The 21,850-nt window shown below is 34.0% G+C and overlaps 2 protein-coding genes across 2 annotated transcripts in view; both read left to right on the forward strand.

Annotated features, from left to right (window-relative positions):
• LOC307000410 (interferon-inducible GTPase 5-like) overlaps window positions 1-21,850 on the forward strand; it is a 297,445-nt gene that overhangs the window by 23,890 nt on the left and 251,705 nt on the right. The window lies entirely within an intron of this gene.
• Window positions 1-21,850, forward strand: part of LOC307000890 (nuclear factor 7, brain-like) — a 29,313-nt gene that overhangs the window by 2,154 nt on the left and 5,309 nt on the right. The window lies entirely within an intron of this gene.

A 21,850-nucleotide genomic window follows, 5' to 3' on the forward strand; every position in this document is an offset into this window, starting at 1 on the left:
AAGCATTTTTTGCAGTGTGATATTAAAAAGTTAAGGGTCAGCATCCAAACTAAAGCAAAACCTGATCACCAACTTAAATACAAACACTTTCAATTAAACATCGCAATGACAACTTTTGTAGATGTATGACAGAAATAAAGTGAATACTGTTTAATGACAAGTGTAATCATTTCTAATGGCTGGAAGTCAGCTGTAGTTCTTGTGTTTCTCTATTTTCTGTTTGTGTGTTCCTCTTTCCTTCAGTGATTCTGTTTGTTAATAGCAGGTGTTCATCACTAATGCTTGACAATCACTTACATATTCACATAATTATCTAATTCCAATAATTTAACGCGTGAAATATTAAAACTATTAAGTGCATACAAGATTTTGATCTAAAGTTTTAACTGGACACACATACAGCAAAAATCAGCATACGAATCTCAACAATGGTGACAATAAACAAAACGTTTCATGCTGCAATGCATGCTGGGTATCACCATTTTACAAAAAATCCCAGCATGCACTGCAGTATGGATAATTATTGACACCACTGTTGCACTGCAAAAAATGCTTTTCTTACTTAGTATTTTTGTTTTGTTTCCAGTCCAAATATCTAAACATTATTAAATCAAGAAGCATTTACTAGAGAAGTAAAATGACATAAGAAATTCTATTTTGTTTTAAGATAAAAAAAAAGTAATTTAAGTAATTTTTGCTTAAAACAAGCAAAATTATCTGCCAATGGGGTAAGCAAAAAAATCTGAATTCAAATGGAAAACAAGAATTTTTTGCTTACCCCATTGGCAGATAATTTTGCTCGTTTTAAGCAAAAATTACTTAAATTACTTTCTTTTTATCTTAAAACAAAAAATAATTTCTTATGTCATTTTACTTCTCTAGTAAACGCTTCTTGGTTTTAAGAATTTTTAGATATTTGGACTGGAAACAAAACAAAAATACTAATTAAGAAAGTATTTTTTTGCAGTGTGAGGATTGTATGATAAGTGTTGATGTCTAAATGTATATTTTCAAAGAACGTAGATGTCAATTTTTAACATTAACAATTGTTTAATTGAAAACAAATATTTGTATTATCTTTTCTTTAAAATAACTTTGTTCTAAAGATTTGGTTACAGAAAGTAAAGGTATTTTTTTAAGAAATACCTTGCTCAAATTATCAGTACATTATAAATGTTAGTTAATAAATGTAAACGGCAGTTGGTCAATTTAAGGCAGTCGATTTATGCAAATGAAATTAGATAGCTTGAGTTTTAATTCAGTGCATATGTATTGTGTATTATTTGTACAGTAGCATACTGTAAATTAGATTACAGTAAAGAACTGTACAACTAACAGTAATTTACTGTAAAAAAAGCCTGGTAAGGTCTAACAGTGTAGCCTACAGGAAAATAAGTAACAGCGCTTAAAGTCGACACTCAGAGGCTCTTCCAAATCACACCCTATACCCTTATTCACTATTCCTTACATTACACTGTTAGACCTTACCGGGGTTTTTTACAGTAAAATACTCACAACACTGTTGCCAGTAATTTACTGTTAATTGTACAGTTCTTTACTGAAATCTATAGTATTTTACTGTAATATCCAGTTTGTTACTGTAAAATGCACTAAATTAAAACTCGAGTTAAAACTAATTTCACTTGCAGAAACTGACTGCCGTAATTGACCATCTGTCATTTAAATGTATTAACTAAAATGTGTAACGCATTAATAATGTGAGAAAAGAGTTAAGAACTTTCATTAGAAACCACTAAAAAACTTAAGTACATAAAAAGATTTCCACTGGACCAGCAACTACAAAGTCACCGTCTGTAAAATAAAGCAACATGCAGCATATCATCGATGTTTCTAGATCTTCTGCTGGACTGAAGCACAGGATCTACTCTTCAGCACAATGGTGAATCAAAAAACGACATTTTACAGTAAACTACTGGCAACAGTGTTGGCAGTATAAACCTGTTTTTTATAACTTACAGTTTATTACTGTTAAAATACTTTTCGTGGGTGTGTCTTTTTATCTTACACTGTTAACCCTTTCAACCCCACAGGAAAATCCACACTACAAAGAGTAAAAGTAACATTGATGCAGTGTTGCAGTGAGATCATTAAGGGAATATGCAAGTGATTGTTGAGCATTCGTGATGAACACCTGCTGTTAACAAGCAGAATCACTGAAGAAAAGAGGAACACAAGAACAGAAAATAGAGAAACACAAGAGCTACAACTGACTTCCAGCCATAACACATTATTACACGTATTATTAACCAGTTTGACTTTATTTCTGTCATACATCTACAGAAGTTGTTATTGAGATGTTTAATTGAATGTTTGATTTGAGTTTGAGTTACCATTATAGAGATCAGTGTTCGCTTTAGTTGGCTTGCTGATGCTAACATATTATGAGTATTTCTCTTGCTGCTTGAGCTGTGTTTTTGCAAGTCACACTTGTGCACACATACAGTTTGTGAATGATTGCGATTATATTCACTATCATGACAAAATAATTATATAACCTGTCCATTCACTAAGAAGTTAATTCTCACTCATTCAGAGTTTAATTCTCAATCAAAAGTGTTAAGTTTCCATCACTGTGAAACCGCAACAATGACCAATTTATTTCTAAAACAAGAATAACCAAACAGAATAGAGCTACAGTGTAATACAGAAACACAGAAATATCACAAATTAGAACATGCATCTCAACAATGGTGGGAATATATATTTTTAATTATTATTTATGCAGCAGAGGATGCTCGGAGTTTTACACTATCCTGGTACCCAGCATGCATTGCGACATGAAACTTTTGATCGTCACCATTGTTGAGATTCATACGCTGATTGTTGATGTCTGTGTGCCTGAGTCAAGCAGGAGTTAATACAATTTTAATGCACTTTATGATTTCAAAAATTTTCTGTTAACCTGATTACAGAAATATTGCTGTATATCATGTAGTAGAGTATCAGATATATGGTATTAAATTCATAAATTCACAGCTCACATATAAAAAAAAGCACAAAAAAAACATGATCATGACATCATCACAAAACCAAAAACACCTGACCAACTGCCCCTATACTTTTTCTTGCTGTAACAAATGTGCTTTATAGCTCACTGTTACAACAGCCAGAGAGAGATGAATGGATGAAGTTTTTAAGTCAAGGTACAAGAGACCAACTAAAGCCAATACTGACCATCATGGTGACAACAAACTTTATTATTAACTAAATCCCTGTTCATTATCAACAAGAACTTGAAATCAATTATGATAAACTGGTTTCACACTCAGGGTGGCTGGAAGTCAGTTGTAGTTCTTGTGTTTCTCTTTTTCTGTTCTTGTTTCTCTGTCCTTCAGTGATTCTGCTTATCAGGAGTTTGTCAGTGTCTCAATTCACTCACTTCTTTTCATTCACTCTGTCAAGTGGACTTATTAGTGAACTAGGGAATAGTGAATGAGGGTATAGGGTGTGATTGGGAAAACAGCCTCTGAGTGTCAACTTTGAGCGCTGTTAATTCACAGTATATTCCTGTAGGTATATTCCTACTGCTTTAATGGAAAATGGTATGATATTGTAAGAATTTGGGCTTTTTCTACAGTAAGGGTTAACAGTGTAGTTTCACTGTAAAACCTAACAGTAATATTTACTCAATTAAATTGAGTTCACTGCACTCAAATAATACCAAACCTTGAAGTGGCTTGAATGACTGAAACAGAACTCAAACTGAATGAGTTATAGAACATTTCTAGATCCTACACTGTAAAACCCAACAAGTTAAGCTACACTGTAAAAAATAAAACATAGATTTCATTTAAATTTAATTAATTAAAATGAGGCAACAGATTACAAGCAATATTATTAATTAAATTTTACAAATTAGAATTGAGTAATAATTAATCAAATTAATTCCTTAAATGTTAACCATTTAAAATGAGTAAAATTTACAAAATATATGTTATTGCCAACATTGAAGACACCTGATGTTAACAAGCAGAATCACTAAAGGAGAAAACCATAATTAAAGTCACCATTATGGAGATGAGTGTGTGTTTTAGTTGGGCTCTTCACCCTTAAATTAATAACTTTAAGTTTTGTGTGGCTGCTGTACATGAGTTATAACAGCCAGATGAACAAAAAGAAATGTTGATCTGATGGTGTTGGTTGTGTTTCATAATTTCACAATCATTTGACTTGAATCACTGATCTCATGTAGAGTCCAATTTATGAGTTAAATTTATTTTATTAATTCTAGCTGCATAATATTATTATCCTTTTCAATGGAATCCAAATGATCAAATTAATAATAATAAAAAATATATCTGTTTTTTTTTTTAGGCGCACACAGACATCAAGATTTAGCGTATGAATCTCAGCAATGGTGATAACCTCTGAGCTCATTATTTATTCATGCAGCAATACATGATGGGAGCCATGAATGAGTTGTGATTGGTACAAACCAGAATGCACTGCAACATGCTTTATAAATGTCACCATTGTTGAGATGCACAGGCTGATTCATGATGTCTGTTTGTTTGTTTTTTGTACAAGAGAAACTTTTTAGAAATTATTTGAATTACATTGTAAAAGATAAAAATATTATGGTGTACAAGGCCAGTACTTCTATAGTTAATAAAGTTAACTTAAGTCACAAATTGTACTCCATTTGAGTTCAGTGATTCAGGTCAAATGATTGTGAAATAATGATTATGTTAAAACACAACCAACACCATCAGATCACCGTTTGTTCATCTGGCTGTTATAACTCACGTACAGCAGCCAAACAAAAACTTAAAGTTAATAGTTTAAGGGTGAAGAGCCCAACTAAAACACACACTGATCTCCATAATGGTGACTTTAATTATGGTTTTCTCCTTCAGTGATTCTGCTTGTTAACATCAGGTGTCTTCAATGTTGGCAATAACATATATTTTGTAAAATTTACTCATTTTAAATGGTTAACATTTAAGGAATTAATTTGATTAATTATTACTCAATTCTAATTTGTAAAATTTAATTAATAATATTGCTTGTAATCTGTTGCCTCATTTTAATTAATTAAATTTAAATTAAATCTATGTTTTATTTTTTACAGTGTAACATTTAAGGAATTAATTTGATTAATTATTACTCAATTCTAATTTGTTAAATTTAATTAATAATATTGCTTGTAATCTGTTGCCTCATTTTTATTAATTAAATATAAATAACATCTATGTTTTATTTTTTACAGTGTAACATTTAAGGAATTAATTTGATTAATTATTACTCAATTCTAATTTGTAAAATTTAATTAATAATATTGCTTGTAATCTGTTGCCTCATTTTAATTAATTAAATATAAATGAAATCTATGTTTTATTTTTTACAGTGTACCTCATTTAATTTGAGGAAACTTATTACCTCAATTTAATTAAGTTAATAAAAAACAATAGTTATGAGTACTCTGAACTTATTTTAATCGAGTCCACTAAACAATGATATTTTTTAATACGCAATTAAACTTTACACTGCATTTAAATACTTTATATACACTGTTAGACCTTACCGGGTTTTTTACAGTAAAATTTACTGTTATTTGTACAGTTATTTACTGTATTATACAGTTTGTTACTGTAAAATGCACTAAATTAAAATTTGACTTAAAACTAATTTCACTTGCAGAAACCGACTGCCTTAAATTGACCAACTGCAATTTAAATGTGTAAAACTAAAATGTGTAATGCATTAATAATGTGAGAAAAGAGTTAAAAACTTCCATTAGAAACCAAACTTAAGTACACAAAAAGATTTCCACTGAACCAGCAATTACATTCTGTTAAATAAAGCAACATGCAGCATATAATCGATGTTTCTAGATCTTCTGCTGGACTGAAGCACAGGCTCTACTCTTCAGCACAATGGTGACCCAAAAAACTACATTTTACAGTAAACTACTGGCAACAGTGTTGCCAGTATAAACCTGTTTTATAACTTACAGTTTATTACTGTTAAAATACATTTTGTGGGTGTGTCTTTTTATCTTACACTGTTAACCCTTTCAACACCACAGGAACATCCGCACTACAAAGAGTAAAAAGTAACATTGACGCAGTGTTGCAGTGAGATAATTAAGTGAATATGTAAGTGATTGTTGAGCATTAGTGATGAACACCTGCTGTTAACAAGCAGAATCACTGAAGGAAAGAGGAACACAAGAACAGAAAATAGAGAAACACAAGAACTACAACTGACTTCCAGCCATAACACATTATTACACGTATTATTAACCAGTATGACTTTATTTCTGTCATCCATCTACAGAAGTAGTTATTGAGATGTTTAATTGAAAATGTTTGATTTGAAGTTACCATTATAGAGATCGGTGTTTGCTTTAGTTGGGTCGCTGATGCTAAAATATGATGTTTTTGTCTTGCTGCTTGAGCTGTGTTTATGCAAGTCACACTTGTGCACGCACACAGTTCGTAAATGATTGTGGTTATATTCACTATCATGACAAAATCATTATGTGGCCTGTCCATTCACTAAGAAGTTAGTTCTCACTCATTCAGAGTTTAATTCTCAATCAAAAGTGTTACGTTACCACCACTGTGAAACAACAGCAACAATGACTAATTTATTTGTAACACATGCATAACCAAAAATAAAAGAGCTACACTGTCTTGTAGAAACACAGAAATATCACAAATTAGAACATGCATCTCAACAATGGTAGGAATATATATATTGTTAATTATTATTCATGCAGCAGAGCATGCTGGGAGTTTTATACTATCCTGGTACCCAGCATGCATTGCGACATGAAACTTTTGATCATCACCATTGTTGAGATTCATATGATGATTGTTGATGTCTGTGTGTGTCAGAGTCAAGCAGGAGTTAATACAATTTTAATGCACTATATGATTTCAAAAATTTTCAGTTGACCTGATTTCAGAAATATTGCTGTATTTCATGTTGTAGATTATCAGATATATGGTATTAAACCAGAAATTCACAGCTCACATATATTAAAAAGTAATAAATCATGTATGATTTTGAAATCACAAAACCAAAAACTCCTGATCAACTTCCCCTTGACTTTTCTTGCTGTAACAAATGTGCTTTATACACTCACTGTTACAGCAGCCGAAGAGAGATGAATGAACAAAGTCTTTGAGTTAAGGTACAAGAGACCAACTAAAGCAAATACTGATCTCCATCATGGTGACAACAAACTTTATTATTAACTAAATCCCTGTTCATTTTCAACAAGAACTTGAAATAAATAATGTTAAACTGGTTTCACACTCAGTGTGGCTGGAAGTCAGTTGTAGTTATTGTGTTTCTCTTTTTTTCTGTTCTTGTTTCTCTGTCCTTCAGTGATTCTGCTTATCAGGTGTTCATCAGTGTCTCAATTCACTCACTTCTTTTCATTCGAGTGGACTATATCAGTGAACTAGTGTAGGGAATAGTGAATGAGGGTATAGGGTGAGATTGGGAACACAGCCTCTGAGTGTCGACTTTGAGTGCTGTTAATTCACAGTATATTCCTGTAGGTATATTCCTGTATATTACTGTTTTAATGGAAAATGGTATGATATTGTAAGAATGTGGGCTTTTTCTACAGTAAGGGCTAACAGTGTAGCTGAAACCTCACTATATTAAGTAAAAAAAATTGAAAAGACTAACTTTAAATGAACTCAGAGCCCTTGCAGTTCCTGCTAGCTCGCAATATCATATACAAAGTCAAATCCAATGAGTTAAGCTAACTCATTACATTTGAGGAAACTGATTACCTCAATTTAATTAAGTTTATAAAAAACAATAGTTATGAGTACTCTGAACTTATCTCAGTTAAGTTAAATAAAAGTATACATTGCAGTCAAGAAATTAAGTGATTAATTAATTGATGAATTAAGCGATTAGTGAGCATTAATTATGAACACCTGCTGTTAACAAGCAGAATCACTGAAGGAAAAAGAAACACAAGAACTACAACTGACTTCCAACCACAGCCTAAGATGAAATCAACTTAAGATCAAATATGTTTAAATCTCTCAAGTTCTCAGCAGAAGAGGATTATGACCCATGATTATCCAATTAAATCTGTGGGCAAAGAGACACTTTACGTGGCTTTTCAGTCCAACGTAACGCTGAGGTCACCTGTCAAACCACTACACAAAGAACATTAGCAGCTTTACTTATTACTAACCAGTTTTACTTTTGTCATGCATCTACAGAAGTTGTTATTGAGAATGAACAGAGGTTTAGATGATGATGATTTATTGAGTTTCATTTAAAGACACCATGATAGTGGTCAGTGTTTGCTTTAGTTGGGCTCTTGACCCTTGACTTTATAACTCAAGTTTTTCTTCTGGCTGCTGTAACTTAGTGTTTATATAACACATTTGTTATGGCACAAAAGTCAATAGAAAATATGAACATGTGGTTGCGTTTAGATGATGCAAATCAACATTTAATGACTTGATTTTCTGATCTTTTCCAGAGCCTAATCTCTGAGTAAACAGGTGATGTGTTACTTGTATTATTTGATATAACAGAACTGTAAGGTCCATTGTAGTGACAATATGATTTTTAAAACCTCTATGGTTTCATACTGACTTACACAGACATCAAGAATGAGCATATGAATCTCAACAACGGTGACCAATAAAAAAAATATTCATGCCGCAATGTGTGCTGGGAGCAATGGATACATTTTGTATTACGCTAGTACCCAGCATGCATTGCAACATGAATAGTTTTTAATGGTCACCATTGTTGAGGTTCATATGCTGAATCTTGATGTCTGTGTGAGTCTTTGAAATACAATATATTTTTTGTGAAATTTTTTGTGCACATTCATTTTGTAAAATTCTTCATATTGTCTGATGAACATAGAATTGCTGGCTTTTCTGCTGTTGAAGCACAGTTTTGAAAAAAAACATTAAAATGTTGCCCTTTTTATCAGGGATTAGACTCTGAATAAGATCAGTGAATCAAGTCACTAAATTATTGATTGTCATCATCAGTCCTCAACCATCTATACTCAATCACAAATTTTCCATGACTTTTGCACCATTATAAATGTGTTTTATAAACACACAATATAGCAGCCAAAGAAAACCTTATGTGGAAAAAGTCAAGGGTCAAGAGCACAACTAAAGCAAACGCTGATCTCCATCATGGTGACCTTAAACGAAACAAATCATCAACATCTAAACCTCTGTTAATTATAATAATAACTGTATAATAATAATAATTCAAACTGGTTAATAATAAGTGAAGCTGGTAATGCTGTTTGTGTACTGGTGTAATCCTCCTCTTTTATCTTCAGTTTATTTCATCTAAGGATGTGGCTGGAAGTCAGTTGTAGTTCTTGTGTTTCTCTTTTCTTCAGTGATTCGGCTTGTTAACAGCAGGTGTTTATCACTAATCCTCAATCATCACTTAAAGCTGCAGTCCGTCGTTTTTCCTCTTTGTCGCCATCTCTGTTAGAAATCTGCAATTGCAGTTATTCGCGGAATTATTAACTGTGCGTGGGTAGTAAATCGGCATGAAACAGCGCGGATGAACACAATGTATTGAGGCTGCCGCGTCGCTACTGTCATCAGCAATCTCAGAGTATACTTTTTGAAAGTGTATAACCAACATTAGAATTTTCATCAGAAAATGTCATCTGAACAAGTAAGTAACATTCACTTTTGTTCTGACCAAATTCGGGGGGTGGGGGGAAGCATTGCAGTAACGTTAGGCTATATCATGCTGATTAAATCTAACGATTGCTTATATCACGTCAAAACGTGAAAAATATATTTTTTCTGTAGCCAATCTGAAGTCCGAAGTCTTTGGGTTTTACAACTGGTGAATCTCCAGTTGTCACTGGTGATTGTCGCTTTAAACTTTCGGGATCCGCCATACCAAGTGCTAAGCTAAATCTCCACCTCCATCATCCACACACGCTAGCCGGGGACTCCTTCTCTATGTGTACAGAAGTGACGTAATGACGCAAAGACATGCTCGAAATTCCCGCGGAAATCCACCAGTACCACTGGAATTAAAATCATTATTACAAGCTTACCGTTTTGAATCGAGGTAAGGCAAGCAGATCGTTTTGAACACTGGCTGGTTACGTTTTTTTTCAAAAATGTCTTTTTTGATATTTTTAAACCCAAAAAAGTGCCGGACTGCAGCTTTAATTATACAATTATTATTCAATTATCATTCTGGGATATAGAAATGTTCTACACTGTTAGCCCGGGCAAGTTGAATCTACTTAAAAAATGTGCACTGTTGGCCCGGACAAGTTGAATCTACTTAAAAAATTTTAGCAAACTGGTTGCCTTAAAATAGTTAAGTAATCTTAACTTAAGAAATTCAAGTTAATTTAACTTAAAATGTATTGTAATATCAATTACTTTGCAGTTATTACACATAGTATATTTAAGTTCAATGTACTAAAGTAAGTTACATTTTTGTCAATTGATATATTTTTAATTTGTTACACTAGAAAATTAAGACAAAAAGCAAATAAACGTACACTGTAAAAATGAATACGCTATATCTAATCAACAGGCAACAGATTACAATCAATATTATTAATAAAATGTAACAAATTATAATTGAGTAATAATTAATAAAATGAATTCCTTAAAAGGTAACCAATTAAAATGAGTAAAATTTGCCAAAAAATTTTTTAAACAAAAATATCTGAATTAAGAATTCTTTATTTTTCATTGCCAACATTGAAGACACCTGATGTTAACAAGCAAAATGTTAACAAGAAATCCATAATTAAAGTCACCATTATGGAGATCAGTGTGCGTTTTAGTTGGGCTCTTGACCCATAAATTATTAACTTCAAGTTTTGTTTGGCTGCTGTACATGAGTTATAACAGCAGATGGACAAACGGTGATCTGATTGTATTGATTTTGTTTTAACATAATCATTATTTCACAATCATTTGACCTGAATCACTGAACTCATATGGAGTCCAATTTATGAGATAGGTTAACTTAAATTTATTATAGTAGCACTGGCTAGATAAAGCATACTATTTTTAATTTTTACAATGTAATCCAAATATTTCAAAAAAAATATATCTTAAATAATGATGAGACACACAGACATCAATAATCAGCCTGTGCATCTCAACAATGGTGACATTTATAAAGCATGTTGCAGTGCATTCTGGGTGCCACCAATCAAAACTCATACATCGCTCCCATCATGCATTGCTGCATGAATAAATAATGAGCTTATGATCAGAGGTTGTCACCATTGCTGAGATTCATACGATAAATCTTGATGTCTGTGTGTGCCTAAAATATATATATATATATATATATATATACATATATAGTTTTTTTATAGGTTTGATTATTTTGATTTATTGAAAAGGCTAAAAATATTATGGTGCAATAATTAATAAAGCTAACCTTACTCATAAAGTGGACTCTACATGAGATCAGTGATTCAGGTCAAATGATTGTAAAAAAAAAAAAATGATTATGTTAAAACACAACCATCACCATCAGATCACCTTTTCTCTTTGTTCATCTGCTGTTATAAATCATGTACAGCAGCCAAACAAATCTTAAAGTTAATAACTTAAGGGTCAAGAGCCCAACTAAAACACACACTCATCTCCATAATGGTGACTTTAATTATGGTTTTCTCCTTCAGTGATTCTGCTTGTAAACATCAGGTGTCTTCAATGTTGGCAAAAAATAAAGAAGTCTTAATTCAGACATTTTAGTTAAAAAATTATTATTTTTTTGGTTACAAATTTTAAATGGTTAACTTTTAAGGAATTAATTTGATTACTTATTACTCAATTCTAAATTGTTAAATTCAATTAATAATATTGCTTGTAATCTGTTGCCTGTTGATTAGATATAGCGTATTAATTTTTTTTCTTAATTTTCTAGTTTAACAAATTAAAAATAAATCAATTGACAAAAATGTAACTTAATTAGTACATTAAACTTAAATATACTATTTGTAATAACTGCAAAGTAATTGATATTACAATACATTTTAAGTTGAATTAACTTGAATTTCTTAAGTTAAGATTACTTAACTATTTTAAGGCAACCAGTTTGCTCCAGTAGTATATTCCTGCACAACCGGAGGCTGCAGTTTTAGGACCCCAGTTTTAGGACCGCAGTTTTAGGACCCTAGTTTTTTGTGACAGCGCCACCTACCGAACTGGATGATATAGCGGCGGCTGCTGTTTCAGGACCGCAGTTCTAGGATCCAGGTGGTTTAGTTTGTACATAGTATCAAGATCCACCTTGATCCTAAGTCTCATTAGAAAATATATATATATTTTAACAAATAAGATTATGGAATAGAATAGCTCCTGCAGCAGGTGGATTAGAGCAAGTAGCATCAAGCTACACGATACAATTTAAAATATTAATATTAAACTTTTACTTAAAGCTCACTTTAAACCACCATCGAGTAAGATAGGATATTTGTACCATATTCCGGTCGCGGTTTAAAATGGTTTTAAGTCATAAAAAGATGTTGAAATATGGTATAATAAAGCAATTTATATGCAGCTAATGGCTACACCTTTCTTGGCAATACTGTAAACATTGTTAATTCATATGAAAATACCCAAAATTGCACGAAAATCACACACAAACCACATATACTCGAAATCGTGCATTTATTAGCTTCTTGTTTCAGGTGAAGAGATGTGTCTTAGCTTTGTTATCACGGATAACAGGACCGCGTCATGCAGAAGGGTAGGATTATTGTCACGTTGAACCACGTGATATGATTGACAGCTGTACAGCGAATGAGATTTGCGTACATTACTGACGCAAATCAGGAAGAGGAGACCCAGATCTCTCTGTGTTCGCTGTTTGAGTTTTATCATAAACACTATCGAGTCTTAAATCTTTCTAATGATGCTCAGTTTGTCCAGATAAAATAAGTAAGAGTGTGATGTTTTAACGAGTAATGAATGTTGAACAACAATCTGTTGTGATCAACAATGTGATCTTTTATCTTTGCCGCGAAAGGGGTTAAATTTGTGTTTTTGGTAATCCAGTTCTGTAGGTGGCGCTGTCACAATAAACTAGGGTCCTAAAACTGCGGTCCTAAAACTGGGGTCCTGAAACTGCAGCCTCCAGTTGTGCAGGAATACCCTTCTCGTTTGCTCACATTTTTTAAGTAGATTCAACTTGTCCGGGCTAACAGTGTATAACTCATTCAGTTTGAGTTCTATTTCAGTCATTCAAGTTTCAATAATATTTGAGTGCAGTGAACTCAATTTGATTTAGTACATATTACTGTTAGGTAATAATAATTGAATAATAATTGTATAGTTAAGTTAATTAATCATCAATTAAGTGATGATTGATCATTAGTGATGAACACCTGCTGTGACAAGCAGAATCACTGAAGGAAAGAGAAACACAAGAAATACAAGGTTTATGGTCACCATGATGGAGATCAGCGTTTGCTTTAGTTGGGCTCTTGACCCTTGTACGCGTGAATATTCGTTTTTCCAACCCGATCTCACGGCAATTCGTACAAATTTTACGAGGTGGCTAATTCGTACCAATTCATACGACCTCACTCGTACGAATTTGTACGTTTTTTGCTAAAAAAATTTGGTAAAACATATTTTACCAAAAGAGGAAACCAATTGCCTCAATTCATTTAAGTTTATAAAAACAATAGTTATGAGTACTCTGCAATTATTTCAGTTGAGCTCACTAAAAGTAGATATTGAAGTCAAGAAATTAAGTGATTAATTAAGAGATGATTGAGCATTAGTGATGAACACCTGCTGTTAACAAGCAGAATCACTGAATGAAAGAGGAACACAAGAACTACAACTGACTTCCAGCCACAGTCTTAAATGAAATCAACTGAAGATAAAATAAGATTTTTAAAAGAAGATTTCTCCACAAACAACATTACCAGCTTCACTTATTACTAACCAGATTGATTTGATTTCTGCCATGCTTCTACAGAAGTTGTTATTGAGAATGAACAGAGGTTTAGATTAAGATGATTTATTGAGTTTCATTTAAAGACACCATGATAGTGGTCAGTGTTTGCTTTAGTTGGGCTCTTGACCCTTGACTTTTGATGATGAATTATGAAATGATAAATCATCATTTGGTATCTTGATTCTCTGACCTTTTCTGGAGAATAATCTTTGATTAAACAGGTGATATATAACTTGTATTATTCATTATAAATAACTATGATTTGGCCGTAAGGCCCATTGTTGTTAAAACCTCTATGTTATCATGCTGACTTAACCAGACATCAAGAATCAGTATATGAATCTCAACAATGGTGACCATTAAAAACTACTCATGCTGCAATGCATGCTGGGAGCCATGGATAATGTTTGTATTATGGTAGTACCCAGCATGCATTGCAGTATGAATATTTTTTTAATAGTCACCATTGTTGAGATTCATATGCTGATTCTTGATATCTGTGTTACTTTTGGTGATGAATTACATTATCTGTAAAATCCTTCATACTATCTCATAGTCATAACATTGCTAGTTCTTATGATGGAAAATCGTACTTTCAAATACAACTAATAATTGAATGAAATCAGTGAATCAAATCATTAGGAGATGATTATCACCATCAAACCTTGACCATTGCCCGATCATATTTTTTCTTGAATAGTGTGCTATAAAACAGTAGGGCTGGGCGATATATCGCATGACATTGTTAGGCGCATCTCGTAGGTAAAGCCGGTTCCTTGATTAGTAGTAAATCGCCATCACCTGCTTTCAGATGTAGCGGCATTTACTACACAGAGCCGTAATTAACTGACAAGCTGAGCAATATCGCATAAGTATCGCGGACGTATCGCCTGCGATAATTAATGCGATATGGCTCAGCTTGTCAGTTAACTACGGCTCTGTGTAGTACAGGAGTCCTCAACTCTGGAGCACGAGATCCACTTTCCTGCAGAGTTTAGATCCAACCCTAATCAAACACACCTGAACAAGCTAATCAAGCTCTTCATGATTATTACAACGTTACAGGTACACAACAAAATCCCCAATGTTAAATTAACATTGCTCAAGTACATATTGTCCCATTCTACAGAGTGTTAAAAGTAGGGCTGGGCGATATATCGCATGACATTGTTAGGCGCATCTAATCAGTAAAGCCGGTTCCTTGATTAGTAGTAAATCGCCATCACCTGCTTTCAGATGTAGCGGCATTTACTACACCAGGGGTCCTCAACTCTGGAGCGCGAGATCCACTCTCCTGCAGAGTTTTGCTCCAACCCTAATCAAACACACCTGAACAAGCTAATCAAGCTCTTGATTAATACAACTTAATGATTAATACTCTTAATGATTAATACAAGTACTACAACTGACTTCAACCACACCCTTAGTTGAAATCAAATGAAGAAAACATTAAATCTGTGAAGATCTCAGCAGAGGAGGAATAAACAACTCCACAAACAGCATTACCAGCTTCACTTATTACTAACCAGGGCAGGGTTTCCCAAAAGCATCGTAAGCTTAAGTTGATCGTAGAACAATTGCCACCAATGGTCTCTACGATCAACTTAGGCTTACGATGCTTTTGGGAAACGCAGCCCAGATTGACTTTATTTTTGTCACAAGTTGATTGTTGAGAGTTGGTGATGTTTAAGTCATCAAAAAAGTATGCTACCATTATGGTGGTCAATGTTTGCTTTAGTTGGTCTCGTGACCCATTTGATTTCCAAAGCAAGCTTCTTTAAGCATTTGCAATAGTGTTTCATGATAAACACTTAAGCTTTGCTGATCAAAAAGTTCAAAATACAAATATGACTTTGTGCTTGCAAGACGCTTGAATGAAACTCATAATGAGATATTTGTTAATGGTCATTTGTCACATAATTAATATTTTATTTTGGTTATTGAGTGAGGTACACGTATACTAAATTTGTAAAAAAAAGAAAAAAAAGCTTAATAAACAATAGTCAGTGGTAAAAATGCACATGTATATCTCCTGAAAATATACACTTAGACATCAACACTTACCATACAATCCTCAACAGTGGTGACAATAATTATCCATACTGCAGTGCATGCTGGGATTTTTTTTTCAAATTATGATACCCAGCATGCATTGCAGCATGAAACTTTTTGTTTATTGTCACCATTGTTGAGCTATGTATGCTGATTTTTGCTGTATGTGAGTTCAGTAGAAATTGCAGAATAATATCTTGTATGCACTTAACAGTTTTAAAATTCCACACGATAAATAATGGATGTAGTTTCACAGGGTAGACAAGGCAAACCCCTCAAACGTATTAATGTCAAAACACTGATTAGTGATTTTATATTCAATAAGTTCAGGTTCCAATGATATGCTAACATATTCTGATTTTCAAACATTAAATATGTTGTTGCAGAATAAAATCTATCATTGGGAGTGACGGGTCAACAGCCCAACTAAAGCAAACACTGATCTCTATAATGGTGGCATTATATTTTTATATCATTTTATATCATAAATATTTATTTATCAATAAAATATCAACATTTAAACCTCTGTTAGGCTAATTCTCAAAAATAACTTCTGTATACAAGCATGGCAGAAATCAAATCTTTACTGGTTAATCCCTAATGCTCAATCATCACTTAATTAATCACTTAATTATCTCATTAACTTTAACACTTTTAACACTCTGTAGAATGGGACAATATGTACTCTGAGCAATGTTGATTTAACATTGGGGATTTTGTTGTGTACCTGTAATGTTGTATTAATCATGAAGAGCTTGATTAGCTTGTTCAGGTGTGTTTGATTAGGGTTGGATCTAAACTCTGCAGGAAAGTGGATCTCGTGCTCCAGAGTTGAGGACCCCTGTACTACACAGAGCCGTAGTTAACTGACAAGCTGAGCCATATCGCATTAATTATCGCAGGCGATACGTCCGCGATACTTATGCGATATTGCTCAGCTTGTCAGTTAACTACGGCTCTGTGTAGTAAATGCCACTACATCTGATAGCAGGTGATGGTGATTTACTACTAATCAAGGAATCGGCTTTACCTACGAGATGCGCCTAACAATCTCATGCGATATATCGCCCAGCCCTAGTTAAAAGTGTTAAAGTTAATGAGATAATTAAGTGATTAATTAAGAGATGATTGAACATTAGTGATGAACACCTGAATTAATGAAGGAAAGAGGAACACAAGAACTACAACTGACTTCAGCCACAGCCTTAGATGTCTACAAACTCCACAAACAGCATTACCAGCTTCACTTATTACTAACCAGATTGATTTGATTTCTGCCATGCTTCTACGGAAGTTATTTTTGAGAATTAACAGAGGTTTAAATGTTGATATTTTATTGGTAAAAATATAATGCCACCATTATAGAGATCAGTGTTTGCTTTAGTTGGGGTGTTGACCCGTCACTCTGTATGATAGAATTTATTCTGCAACAACATACATCATGTTTTAAAAGCAGTAAAATCAGAATATGATAGCAGCTAATCATTAGAACCTGAACTTATTGAATGTGAAATCATTAATCAGTGTCATTAATACATTTGAGAGGTTTGCCTTGTCAACCCTGTGAAACTACATCCATTATTTAATGTGTGGAATTTTAAAACTGTGAAGTGCGTACAATATAATATTTTCCGAGTTTTTAACAAACTCACATACAGCAAACATCAGCATACAAATCTCAACAATGGTGACAATAAACAAAAAGTTTCATGCTGCAATGCATGCTGGGTATCATAATTTGAAAAAAATCCCAGCATGCACTGCAGTATGGATAATTATTGTCACCACTGTTGAGGATTGTATGGTGAGTTTTGATGTCTAAGTGTATATTTTTAGAAGATATACATGTGCATTCTTATCACTGACAATTGTTTTATTATACCTTTTTTTACACATTTACTATACCTGAACGTCAGTAAATAACCAAAATAAAATAATAATTTTGTGTCAAATGACCTTTAACAAATATCTCTTTATGAATTTCATTTAAACATCTTCCACGCATAAAAGCATATTTGTATTTTTGAACTTAATGATCAGCAAAGCTCAAGTGTTTATCATGAAACACCATTGCAAATCCTTAAAGAAGTTTGCTTTGGAAATTCAATGGGTCATGAGACCAACTAAAGCAAACATTGACCACCATAATGGTAGCATACTTTTTTGATCACTTAAATATCAACTCTCAACAATCAATTCAGTAGACTTGTGACAAAACAGTTGTTAACAGCAGGTGTTCATCACTAATGCTCAAACATCACTTAATTAATCATATAATTATCTCATTAACTTTAACACTCTATAGATTGGGACAATATGCACTCTGAGCAATGTTGATTTAACATTGGGGATTTTGTTGTGTACCTGTAACGTTGTATTAATCATGAATACCTTGATTAGCTTGTTCAGGTGTGTTTGATTAGGGTTGGATAAACTCTGCAGGAAAGTGGATCTCGTGGTCCAGAGTTGAGGACCCCTGGTGTAGTAAATGCCGCTACATCTGAAAGCAGGTGATGGTGATGTACTACTAATCAAGGAACCGGCTTTACTGACGAGATGCGCCTAACAATGTCATGCGATATATCGCCCAGCCCTATAAAACAGTGGTTTTCAAATCCAGTCCTCGCGACCCACTGCTCTGAACATTTTGTATGTCTCCCTTATTTAACGCACCTGAATCAGATCATCAGCTCGTTGGAGAGACTCCACGCAGCAAAATCCCCAGAGTTAAATTAACTCTGCTCAGAGAACATTTGCTCCCTCTCTACAGAGAGTTAAAATAACTCTGAATCAGAGTTAAAGTTAATGAGATACTTAAGTGATTAATTAAGTGATGATTGGGCATTAATGATGAACACCTGCTGTCAACAAGCAGACTCACTGAAGTAAAGAGAAACTCAAGAACTACAACTGACTTCAGCCACAGCAAGATCTCAGGAGAGGAGGATTAAACAACTCCACAAACAGCATTACCACCCTCACTTATTACTGACCAGACTGACTTTATTTCTGTCAGACGTCTACAGAAGGTCTTAGTGAGAATGAACAGAGGTTTAGATGTTGAGGATTTATTGACATTTTTTGGTTACCATTCTGGAGACCAGTGTTTCCTTTAGTTGGGCAGTTTTACTCTTTATTTTTTTTTTGTGAGTGTGTGGTTTTTGTAACTGGTTTTACCAAAACATGTAAATAGTTACAAAGAATGTGCAAAAAGTTTTCAACAACAAAAAGTAGATTAATGCATTTATCTCATCACTGTCCAACAGTGGTTATTTGATGTTAATAGATTATATTCACTAACAATACTCCCTTGCCACAGATTGGACAATCTGAATTTAGATTTTTAAAATGCATAATGGGAATTATTTTTTTTTAGACACAGACATCAAGAATCAGCATATGAATCTAAACAATGGTGGCATGTTTCATGCCTCAATGCATGCTGGGAGCCACAATAGTATTAGTAGAAAAAAAATCCCTATAAAGTTTTTTTAAAAATTCTAAATTCAGATCATCCAATCTGTAGCGAGTCTATAATCTACTAATATCCGATAACCACTTTTGGACAGTGATGAGAGAAGTGCATTACTCTACTTTTTACAAACTATATCACCTGATCATCTTTGTTTCTGGCTTTCTTTGTAACAATTTACATGTTTTGGTAAAACTAGTTACAAAAACCACAAACTCACACAAAAAAAAATAAAGAGTAAAACTGCCCAACTAAAGGAAACACTGGTCTCCAGAATGGTAACCAAAAAATGTCAATAAATCCTCAACATCTACACCTCTGTTCATTCTCACTAAGACCTTCTGTAGAAGTCTGACAGAAATAAAGTCAGTCTGGTTAGTAATAAGTGAGGTTGGTAATGCTGTTTGTGGAGTTATTTAATCCTCCTCTGCTGAGATCTTGCTGTGGCTGAAGTCAGTTGTAGTTCTTGAGTTTCTCTTTCCTTCAGTGAGTCTGCTTGTTGACAGCAGGTGTTCATCATTAATGCCCAATCATCACTTAATTAATCACTTAAGTATCTCATTAACTTTAACTCTGATTCAGAGTTATTTTAACTCTCTGTAGAGAGGGACCAAATGTTCTCTGAGCAGAGTTAATTTAACTCTGGGGATTTTGCTGCGTGGAGTCTCTCCAACGAGCTGATGATCTGATTCAGGTGTGTTAAATAAGGGAGACATACAAAATGTTCAGAGCAGTGGGTCGCGAGGACTGGATTTGAAAACCACTGCTATAAAACATGATTTATAGTAGGATATAATAGATTTTGAGTAGGGCTGGGCGATATATCGCATGACATTATTAGGCGCATCTCGTCAGTAAAGCCGGTTCCTTGATTAGTAGTAAATCACCATCACCTGCTTTCAGATGTAGCGGCATTTACTACACCAGGAGTCCTCAACTCTGGACCGAGAGATCCACTTTCCTGCAGAGTTTAGCTCCAACCCTAATCAAACAGACCTGAACAAGCTAATCAAGGTCTTCCTGATTACTACAACGTCACAGGTACACAACAAAATCCCCAATGTTAAATCAACATTGCTCAAGTACATATTGTCCCAATCTATAGAGTGTTAAAAGTGTTAAAGTTAATGAGATAATTATATGATTAATTAAGTGATGTTTGAGCATTATTGATGAACACCTGATGTTAACAAGCAGAATCACTGAAGGAAAGAGAAACACAAGAACTACAACTGACTTCAACCACAGCCTTAGTTGAAATCAAATGAAGAAAACATTAAATCTGTGAAGATCTCAGCAGAGGAGGAATAAACAACTACACAAACAGCATTACCAGCTTCACTTATTACTAACCAGATTGACTTTATTTTTGTCACAAGTCTACGGAATTGATTGTTGAGAGTTGATGATGTTTAAGTGATCAAAAAAGTGTGCTACCATTATGGTGGTCAATGTTAGCTTTAGTTGGTCTCGTGACCCATTGAATTTCTAAAGCGAGCTTCTTTAAGCATTTGCAATAGTGTTTCATGATAAACACTTGAGCTTTGCTGAACATAACGTTCAAAACGCAAATATGCTTTTATGTGTACAAGACGTTTAAATGAAACTCATAAAGATATATTTTAAATCGGAAATCATCATCATTGGTCCCAAATCATTACTACCCGCCTCCCAAGACTTCACTCTCTCCGTTGATGGCCACACAGTTACCACTTCTCCTCAGATCCGAAACCTTGGTGTTATTCTTGATCCCTCACTCACCTTCAAGCCTCACATCCGTCATATTACTAAAACTGCCTTTTTCCACTTACGAAATATTGCCCGCCTACGCCCCGCCCTCACCTCATCTGCTGCTGAAACCCTCATCCATGCATTCATCACATCAAGACTTGATTACTGCAATAGCCTCTTATATGGTCTCCCTTCCTCTGTTTTACAAAAACTCCAATACGTTCAAAATTCAGCTGCTCGCCTCCTCACTCACACCCGTTCAAGACACCACATCACCCCCGTCCTTCAACAACTTCACTGGCTCCCCGTACAACAACGCATCCACTACAAAGTTCTGCTCATCACCTTCAAAGCCCTCAATAACTTGGCACCACCATACCTCACAGACCTCTTACAGCACCATCGACCCTCCCGACGCCTCCGCTCTGCTGACTTGAACCTTCTCAAACCCATCACCAAATCAACGCACCGAACTTTGGGGGATCGAGCATTCGCCATCGCTGCCCCCACCCTCTGGAACTCACTTCCCATCCATATCAGAAACTCTGACTCACTGACCACCTACAAAAAACTGCTCAAGACCCATCTGTTTCAACTAGCCTACAACTCATAAAAACTACACTCTCCCATCTTTATTTATTT

Source organism: Phoxinus phoxinus, assembly GCF_949152265.1.
Source record: "Phoxinus phoxinus genome assembly, chromosome: 1".
Taxonomy (NCBI): domain Eukaryota; kingdom Metazoa; phylum Chordata; class Actinopteri; order Cypriniformes; family Leuciscidae; genus Phoxinus; species Phoxinus phoxinus.